Source organism: Dysidea avara, chromosome 6, assembly GCF_963678975.1.
Source record: "Dysidea avara chromosome 6, odDysAvar1.4, whole genome shotgun sequence".
Taxonomy (NCBI): Eukaryota; Metazoa; Porifera; class Demospongiae; order Dictyoceratida; family Dysideidae; genus Dysidea; species Dysidea avara.
In genome coordinates this window covers 6,906,239-6,916,797 of record NC_089277.1, presented here as the reverse complement: position 1 = coordinate 6,916,797, position 10,559 = coordinate 6,906,239, and the positions used below count along the sequence as shown (strand labels likewise).

Here is a 10,559-nt window from a genome sequence, read left to right as displayed (position 1 = left end):
CCCATATACACAACCAGAGTAGCTGCTTTGTTTAATATCTCCACCTATTACAATGATCTTATTGTTGGCAGCTGACAAACTCCACTCTTGTAATATATGTTATATGCTGCCATGAGCTGCTAAGTCATACACACACATCTGACTAGTTTTACTGCAGAGATTGGTAGGCTGTCATCCTCCAACAGAGAGCAGATCTAAGAGTGACTGCCACTTTAACTCATAACTTGAGGTGTATCTAGACGAGCAGCAAATACTTTTACAGAAGCCGCAGAGGCATCAATTCCACCAAGCAAGTACAGAATTTCACCCACAGTTTTTGCCTTCAGCTGTGACTGTGGTGATGGTAGATATTAGGGCTGAAACGATCATGGTTTTTTAGTATTCGAGTACTCTCTAGATTAACGATCGAGTACTCACAAATACTAGCTACCTTGTAGTCATACCCGTTTGACATGTTTTGTACCAACCATAGATAAAAGGGGTGTCTATTATCTATGTACCAACCTTTAACAGTTTACAGCTTTTCAAGTAACAACAATGATTCACACACTGTATTAAAGTACTGATATTAGTGTCCACAACAAAGGTATGCCAACCAAACTCTACCGCCTTCATTGTGTCACTTTCTGATGACAATTACATCATGTGAGCTGGGTCACGTGATCTTAACGAGTACTAGTCTAGTATTTGTTTCAGCCCTAGTAGATATTACCCCATTACTTCAACAATAACTACTCTAATCCACTTGTTTTCAGTTTTTACTCCACCATCTATAACAATCAACTTGAAATGGTATCCAACTACCATAGCATCATATTGCCAGAGGTTTCCCACCCACCAACATCAAGTGGCTACATGTATTTATTGGTGATCTCATTATTGCTTGATACCATCAGCAATGATAATGCAAATTAGTTCATTAACCTTCCCTTCATAACCTCCAAGAATCATGTATAAGCACTGCTGTGTGTTCTGCTGGTAATGATTCTCCCTTCTTCCATTTTACCTTAGTGAAAATATCTGATCCACTAATGGTTTCTGCAATGAAGTATATAGTGGTATGTATATACAGCAAAACATTTTTATACTGGCACATTACTTTGCTGTTTATGCTGGTTTTGCCATCTCTTCAACCTGGATAACACTTAACATTTGATCTATATATATGGAAGTACCAGAATAGAAGTTAAATAGGGTCATACCGCTAGTTATCTTAATAATAAAACAAAACCCACAATTACAACTTTTGTAACTATGGTGATGCAACCCACAATCAAATCATTTCTTGAAGATTGCATGTATTCTTAAGGAAAAAGAGCAGCTCTTTCTTCAGGAACTACATTAAACAATAGGTAATAGTTACAAAGACATAGTTTGTATTGTAAATAATGTATTACTTACTAATAAACATACAGAATTTAGGGTTAGTTATAACAAGAGTAAAATAATAATGGAAGAGAAGTATATATCCAACTGCCATATACTGCATCAAAAATGAGCACATCAAGTAGAAAAGCCATCCTGTAGTGCTGTCAAAGTAAGTGTTGAATGAAGTAATAAGCACAGACTATTTGAAGTGCCCATGCATGATTTAAAGTCAAACAGTGTGAGCTAGAAGGTGTTTATTACTTCATTCAACACTTATTTTGACACAGGATGCTCATTTTTGATGCAGTATATGGCAGTTACAGTAAATACTCTCTCCCATTATTTACTGTTGGTTATAATGGTCAAGTAGTGGTTAATCAAAGAACGGAGGTGAGACTGTAGCTCCTCCCCCTAGATTCACACTTGAGTAAAGATGGTTTGTGTGAGGGCGGCAAATAATGATCTGGTCACTGCTGCGCACTTTTTATTTATTTATTTATTTGTTGTATTGTGTAGACCTCACTTATCATGAACATCAGGAAAGGTAATGATTTTTGCCAAGGATATTGCATGTCAATCACTTCTAAGGTAGAATTAGTTAGAATCAAGCCCAAAGGTGTCTTTAGAGTGGCCAAAATAAATTGCTACAGTATTTAAAAACAACAACAACAACATTAAACACTATTTTCTACTGACTGACAAACTGCTGATAAGCATAACACAAAAATGGCTAAGGATACAGGCTTGATTCTCTTATATATTAGACATTGCATCAACCTAACAAGTACCTATAACCAATACTGCCAAGGCACCATGAATGGTATTGTGAGGCTTTAGTATTTCTTTTATAAGAACCTCTATGATCCCTACTATACAGCTACTACTGTATTGCATGATGATAGTCACCCCAGGCTGAGGACCTTTAGGTGGTCTTTGCTGTATCATTGTTTGAGATGTTGGCGGCATGATCTTTGGGTGTTGGTGTTTATTGGCGTCCATATATATTATCTGGGTTGCTGGTCCCTGTTTCTGTTGCTTTGCTGTTTTCTGGTTCAGTTGTTGCACTGGTCCCTTTTTGGCTTGTTCTACTGTTGTACTGGCCCCTGTTCAGTATTCGTTGGTTGTGCTGTTACCTGCTCCTTTTGTTGCTGTAGTATTGTTGTGATGGCTGTAATGTTTCACTGTCCTGGGGGATTGGGCTAGCTATTTCTAAATATATACCTCATCAATATCTACATCCAAGTATTCTTCCTAGAAAGAGTCTGGTAAGTGGTCTCCTAAATTACATGTATGTCATATGATAGGACTCTTCAAAAGATGAGTTTGAACGTCCGTTATGCATTTTGTGTATATGTGTAGGGAGAGAAAAAATAATTATGAATGAAGTGTCAGTGGTCCACTGCCAGAGTTGGTACTTTGTCTGCCATTTAGTAGCACATGATGATACACTAGAAGGAGGTGACTGGCAACTGAAACTTGTAGGGTCCACACCACACTTCCCTACTAGGAAGAACACTATACCAGTGGCCCCTACTGGAGATGAACTACCTGCAGTTATCACCATTACTCCTTCACTACACACTCATAAAGTCATCGATTATTACCTCCCTGATAAGGACAAGAAATTCTTAAGGTTAGCTCATTGGTGTACAAAGAGATTTATTGTGGTACAAAAAGGTGCTCTTATACATAGCTACAGAGGTTTGTACCTGTAAATATTATCCACACTAAAACAGCCAAGCTGTGAAAATATGGTGTGGTTTTAAAAGTCTGGGTGAAAAAGTTGTGAAATCAAAGGTGGCAGCCAGAAATGGCTGTAATGATGTTAAATTTTAACAATGCACATAGCCATTACTAAAATAGTGTTAACATCATTGCAGCCAATTATTGGCCGCAATATTCACATTCATGGCTACATTCACAACTATAACTAGTCTATTAGCATAGCTAATACACCCACAACTTGACTTACAACCTACTTTTAAAACTGTTGTCTAGTTTTACAATGCTGCTATATAGCATTCACTTAGTAGCCACTGTAGCAGCAACTACCACACTTGTCCCTCTGTGGCAGTAACAAGCCTCAAGCTACAAACACTGAGGTTTTTCACCTCTCGCTTCATGGCTGTATTAACACAGATGATTTTGTCAAGTGTTAATTTACAGCCTAAACATGACCAGTCCTATACAGTAGTACTGGTATCCATGGTCACCACACTACACTATGTCACGTTTATCGTGGCTTCCCATCACTTATGGCAAACAATATGGCACTCACCAGTAAATATCATAAACCATAAATACTAATCCATAAATGCAATAGTATATTTTTATTTTAAAATGAAGTAGGGATCCAAGTAATAAAATATTGTGAAACAAGAGATGATGGTATTGCAGCATAGCTCAGTGGGAACGTCTCTACATTGCATGTTATATTATTATCTTGTTGAATCCCAAAGTAGGGATTTTCCCACTGAGCTATGCTGTAATACCATCATTCATATTTTGTTTCACTGCTTTTTATTGCATAGATCCCTACTTCATTTTTAAAGTAATCTTCTACTTATACTAATTTGTCAGTTTTGTTGTTATAGCATACAGCTATACATGTATGACTGTTCTATTAGGGTGACTGTTGTATTAGAGTATCTCAAGTCAGCCTCCAGATAGCCTACAAATTTGTAAAGCATGTAGCACGAGCTGCTAAAAATGAAATACTCTAATAGAACAGTCAGCTACTCTGTTGCAGTGATATTTTACATTACTGAGGCATGGTAACACATTTTTTAATTACATTTTATTACATTTTTTATCTAGATAGCCAAAGGGATGGTCAACCAAAGTTTCAGCTCTAGAAGCCATGAACTTTTGAAGTTACAGTGCTACAAAGTGGTGACAACAGAAAAATTGATACAATATTGAAAATAAACTACAGGCACTTAATTAAACGACCATAACTTACAAACACACGGTCCCATCTACCATGATGCAACTTACATGAGAATTTACACCATCAGGTTCTCCATGAACAGGTGAATCCATTGCTGGGAAAGTTTTGTCTACCAGGCCTTTCCTACCACCAGGGTGAAGGCAAAAATGCAGTGGTGGATGTGGGGTTTTTGAAAGGGGGTTTCTGTGTATTATATTTCTCCATAAAGCCATGTGTTAGTACAACATTAGTATAGCTATGTACTGTACCTACAGCATTCTTAATTTGTAATGCTGTGTAACGAGTTGAACATAGCTGACAACAAAGCATAATGGATACTTCACTTTTCATTAATGTCATTGGCATAGGAAATGGGTGGGGGGAAGGGGGCACAGCCCCCCAATAATTTGGCTAGCTATTTCAAGTCAGTACTCAACTGTCTACTTACCACAGATTACTCTATAGTTCACCTTTCTATTCAATCAGTAATCCATAAAGAATTTATGAAACTATAAGCTTGCACAGTAACTCCTCAGCAATACTTCAGGTCGACGATTATTGTGACAAGCGCTTCTAAATTAATTTTCATATCAGCAATGTTGTTTGTGAGTGACATAGAAGTAAATTACACAGATAAGAATGCACTGCTGGACAGGGTCATACTGAAGGCACTTTTGGGCTTGGTAATACCTAACCAATACTGCCAAAGCAACATTATGGTATTGTGAAGATGGCTTTTTTGAGGGATGGAGAGATATAAACCTTGATGTTTGTATGAGCACCCTATGTACCCCACCTAACTCCACCTTTGATCTACACATACAACACAGGACTAACTTGTCCTGAATGTCAAGGTGTTCTGTTTATACGTGTGTAGGTACTCCTTTGAAAAAAACTATAAAGAAATGTGGACACAGGATTGAAAATCAATTTCACAAATTTTTAATCTCCCTTATATAACGCCATGTGAGAAGTGATTGTGGGTTTTAGTTTCCTATAACATTTGTGACTGGATCTGCAAGAATCCCATATGTTCATGCAACGCCTAATTTTACAGTAGAATGCAATAAATACAATGGGTGGAATATTTTATGAAATTGTAAAAAAAACATAAGTTTTTAAGCACTTCTTTCACAGTGAAGGGAAGTGATAAAGGCATAACTTGGTAGCATTGTGATCCCCAAAGCAAGAGGAGTTCCAAAATCTTTGTTTTGTGTCAGTACGCCCAAGCATACAGAAGATAGGAGCATTAGTGTGCCTTGCATTGAACAAACAGTTCACTATCATTTTTTCTCACATTTCAGTGACAGATCTAGAAGGGTTTCGGTAGTTTCGACAGAAACCCTCTTTCAGAATTTCACTTTTAAAAGTGATGCTGACTGAGTAAGCCATTCTTCTGCTGTAAATAGCTCTTTATCATAACAGTAACATTACAGAAGGCCTTCTTTTTCATACCTGAGGCTAACTATACCAAATGTACACCAACTCATCTTCTCACTCGATAATTACTTTTTCAGGTGCTTGTTTTGCATGAGTTCAAAATAAGAAAACGAAAGAGAGGAGACCGTGATGAGAGCATAGTGCAAGGAAATACCATTATCTTTCTTTGATAAAAGAGCAAGAGCAATTGTCTAAATGGTAGCACAACTGTTCGAAAAACACCTCAGCAATCAAAGTAGCCACTATGAAAAATATAATTTTCGTTACAAAGTAGCCACAACATGCCTGTTGTTTTATGCCAGTTATGGCATTATTCATCTCGTGCTTCTCTGTATAACAAATTCCTGTTTTCAGTTGGTGGATGCAGCCATCTGATGTCAATAGCCAAACTGATGAAGTGTGTGTCTTCAACCCCACAGCTAACCAGTGGAGGCCAATAGCAAATATTCCAAACTATTGGTCTTGTAGTGGTAGGTGTGGTTGATAGCAAAATCATTGTAGCTGTATCAATGATAGATAATACTGATAGTTTATTAGATATTGATTTACCTCTTTAGACCATATACCACTTTAGCGTGGGTGTTCAAAGGCACCGCTCGGTGTTTAACTCGCATATTGCCCGGGAAATATCATGGGAAAGCGGTTTGCCAATGACTTTGACACCCAGCCAGTTCAAAGAATCGATGCGCTTTGACTCGTTATATTGAGCGAGACCACGGAACAGCAAAGCTACTACTGCTACGTTGAAATAGGTTAGTAACTTACAGTTCTAAGTACTTAACTTAATATAATAACTTACTTACTGTCCCAATAGCGAAGTTAGTTGGCTTAACTTAGTACAAAAATGATAACAATATAAACTCCATCCCACAATCGCAAGTTTTCTAACATTGCGTGTTGAAGCATAGTAACGTATTAATGACGTTTTAACGTATGGACAACGTTTTGATGGCTATTAGCCCATGCTATTAAAACCACAATCGATCTTCAGATGCTACTGTATAAAACAAATGGGATGAGTTCTCGTTAGTTCTTTCACCTATTAGGTGAGTGCGCCCCAAGTGATATATATCACTTGTACCATGGCTGCTTGGGATTTTGCTGACATATACACCCGCAGCCCTCGGGCCGCATATAACTATTACATATAATACATACATATATGTTCTGTTATAATGCTATGTAGTCAGAGTGGTACAATATAAAAGCATACTAATACCTGCTAGTAATGGTAATGGATTCAATGTCTAGTAAAACACCTCTATTGTGGTGGACATGTAGTTTTTCATTTAGCTATACCATGCTCAAGTTAAACACTCTAGTGCTAGGGTAATACTCATGTATGCAGCATTCCTAGCTACTCTACAATACATTACATCCACCAACTATACAAAACTGTTTGGAATACCTGTTACTACACAGCTATGACACCACATTCAAACAGATCTGTACAAAATTATCATCAGTTTAATGCAGTGCAGCAATTACCAATATACAAATGTATGAGGCAAAATGTCCATGTGTATGTTTAGTGTATAATGTATAGTTGATTAGTCATCTTGACCAATGAGAGGCTCGCGAAACTCCTTATAATTATAAGTAACTTCTGGAATCATATTCATGTGCACTATTGTGTCCTCCTGCAGTTGGTTGTTTACACTTATTTACTGAGAGTTTTCCTAAAAAGAGTTTAAATTTTGTCTTCGGATAGCGTAAAGCATTGGAACTAAATCTCTCAAACCACTGGATTTTAACATGTTTCACAATAATTATGACAAGCTGTAGCAGAACTAGCAATGCTAGGATTCTCACTGGGACAAAATTTGAAGTCGTGTATAATGAAATAACAAAGGGAGTATGCAAGTTTAGCAAAATCAATAACTCCTGAATGCTTTTTGCTTTACTTTTAAATGGATACAATGCTCCATGAGCAGCAGTAACATATTCCAAACTAAGTAAGAAATCATAGCTTGGATGTGTTAGCTAGTTTGCATAAAATACATGCAAAGTGATATAGAATTCACCAAAAATGGTTTGCACATGTCTGTGTGTAGGATGCATGTTTCCTGCACGTGTAGTGTTAAATTGAGATATTTTGCAGAAACTATTCCTGCTTGGCTGAACTTGTAGGAAGGATTCTTACAAATGTTACAAAGTGTAGGACACGTCTCATGCTGTGAAAGACGTACGTGTGTAGGAATCACTATCCTACAAATGCAGGAATCATTCTCACAAATACCTCAGCAGATACACAATAGGGCTCTTGCAAATGCCAGGGATGTTTCCTACAATCCTATAAATTACAAAATTAATCCACAACTACAATACATAATGGTTCCTACAAATGCAGCAACTACACTAAATGTAGGAATGATTCCTACAAATGGTTACAGTAGCTCCAACAAATAGTTTTTACAAATAAATGTAGCTAGCAAAAATGTTGGTAACATATAAGGGAACACAAAGGTTCACAATTTCTTGCAACAAAATTTCAATAACTTAGAGATGTTCCCATTTTTAGAATAGTGGTGGCTCCAGATGTGGCCACTGTAAATGCTGTACACGATTTTAAGCAGTGGATGGAACCACATGTACCTTCAATGCACAACCATTTAAAGGCTCGTGCATTCAAATTTGTTAGAGGAGACTCTGAGAATGCAACCCTCATGTTTTATAAGGAATGGACCTCAGATAGACAGTAGTTACCGTCATCTGGTTTCAATATACTGATGACCAAAAACGACACATTGCAGGTGTTTCCCAACTGCATTCCAGGAATGATCAAGCCAGATTTTGATACCAGCAGTGTAGACAAACACATTAAGAAAGATACCAGGGTACTTGAAGGAAGGAGCGAAGGAGTGGTGGAAGCAATGGGTTGCTGACACCAGGAGTGATCAACAAGCTGTACAAGAAAGTATGTAAGTTATTTTTCTTAATTAATTGTTATAATTACATTGTTGTCCATTAGAGTCCATATTTGATGATAGTATACTAACTGAAGTTAGTATTAGCACTGGTGCTCAAAGAGGAAGAGCAGTTGAGGCAGGAAGTAACCGTGCTACTGTTTCAGGTATATGCAATGTGCACGCAAAATGTTGTGTAGTTAAATCATGCTATTGTTAATCAAATCCATTTGATATATATATATAGCTATATGAGTTATTCTTTACATAATAGTGCTTTTGCCGTTAATGTTAACAGAAAGTATAGAAATGCAGTCTGGGGCAATATTACATAGTACTGATCATGAAGAGACAGCTGTAGCCTATGGTGATGCAGAAAATCAGGACATTCCAGGTATAAGCATCTGTGCAGATACGTACACAGCTATAACATAAATAATAATGTCGTTATCAGGTATTGGGTGTATATCAAGCAGATAGGTGGGACAGAGAGGAAAGAGGATCTAGTAATGGAAGTGAAGTATAGAATGGAACTAGAAGATGCAAAACAGAAGATGCACCACTTGACTAGTGAATGCAGGAAGGAATTAGAGCAAGTGATCCAGAACAGTGCTAGCCAGGGTAGCAGTCCGCAAGTTTTGAAGGCATTTGCACTGTGCAATACTTGTTTACCAACCTAAAAACAAGAAGGTGAAATGCAAAATGCTTCTTTAAAAGCTTTGTGGGAAACCACTTTTTCGGATCTAATGGATCCCTCTGAAGTGTTAGGTCAGGATCTTGTTGACATTATAACTGAAAAACACAAGCAACCTCCTGATGTAAGTTATAAATGCATTCTACTCCTGCATGTGTAAATAGTTATTAATTTCTGCTGCACTTTTACCCAAAATATTCCTCACATGCAGGAATAATTCCTACATGTGTAGGAATACTTACACCATAATTTCAACCACAATTTATTGTTACCATGCTGGGTGTAGGAATAATTCCTACATATATGTAGGATATATGTGCTGTATTTCTAATGCTCTTTAATAGTTATATTGTCCATTATAGATACATATTGGAAACTTACGAGGAACAACTGCCATTAGGCACAACTGTAACATTGCTTGAAGTGGGTAGCCTTGTGGCAGTAAATCATCCTGAAAGGATTGGTGCTGTACCCAAGGGTCACAGAACTGCCGGATTTTGAGAGCAGCAAAGTTATCCACATTGCATGAATGACTAGATTGTAAGAGGGACAAGCAACCAATTATGCAGAGGTCATTGCTACCATCAAGGCGTGCTCCTACAACCATTCACATTAGTGCAGGGGCGGTGGAGCAGGCCAAAGAGTGGGGGGCCAGGCCAGCTGCATAAGTTGAAGACCAAAAAAAGTCACAGCCTGCTGACAATAGCTGCTCTCCAACCAATTATATCCCCTTATTTATAACTGCACATACGTAGCAAGTAGCTTGCTACACTGCTTCTCTGAATACTGTGACTGCTCTATTAGAATATCCAGATCCTGACTGTTCTATTAGAGTATCTCGATCTTTTCTTGCAAACAGTATCCCATAAAAGTGGGGGGGCCGTCTCCACCGCCTATGCATTAGTGATATACTTTATACAACTTTGAACAATCAGAAGGCAAGGACTTTTTGAAGAAGGCTACAAGAGATGAACCAAGGAAGCAATATGATGAGATGAATGGAGGAAAGTTTTAAACCAGCAAAAACATCATAAATAGTACAGTACAATATAGTACAGAAACTCAATGACGTATATGTATTATGCATTTGTACACACATGCATGTCACATTGTATAATTATAAACATTCTACCCATAAGACATTATAGAAGTAATGTTGTATGCTTAAACACACTCATTTGTATACATATCATCTACACTATCATGTACAAGTTGTCTAAGT

The 10,559-nt window shown here is 37.4% G+C and overlaps 1 long non-coding RNA gene across 1 annotated transcript; it reads left to right on the top strand.

The window, feature by feature from the left end:
- The first annotated feature begins 7,812 nt into the window (after positions 1 to 7,812).
- On the top strand, positions 7,813 to 10,559 carry LOC136258315 (uncharacterized). The gene is made up of 5 exons (XR_010702748.1): positions 7,813 to 8,654; positions 8,709 to 8,810; positions 8,942 to 9,037; positions 9,098 to 9,461; positions 9,700 to 10,559. It is a non-coding gene; the product is annotated as an uncharacterized lncRNA (long non-coding RNA).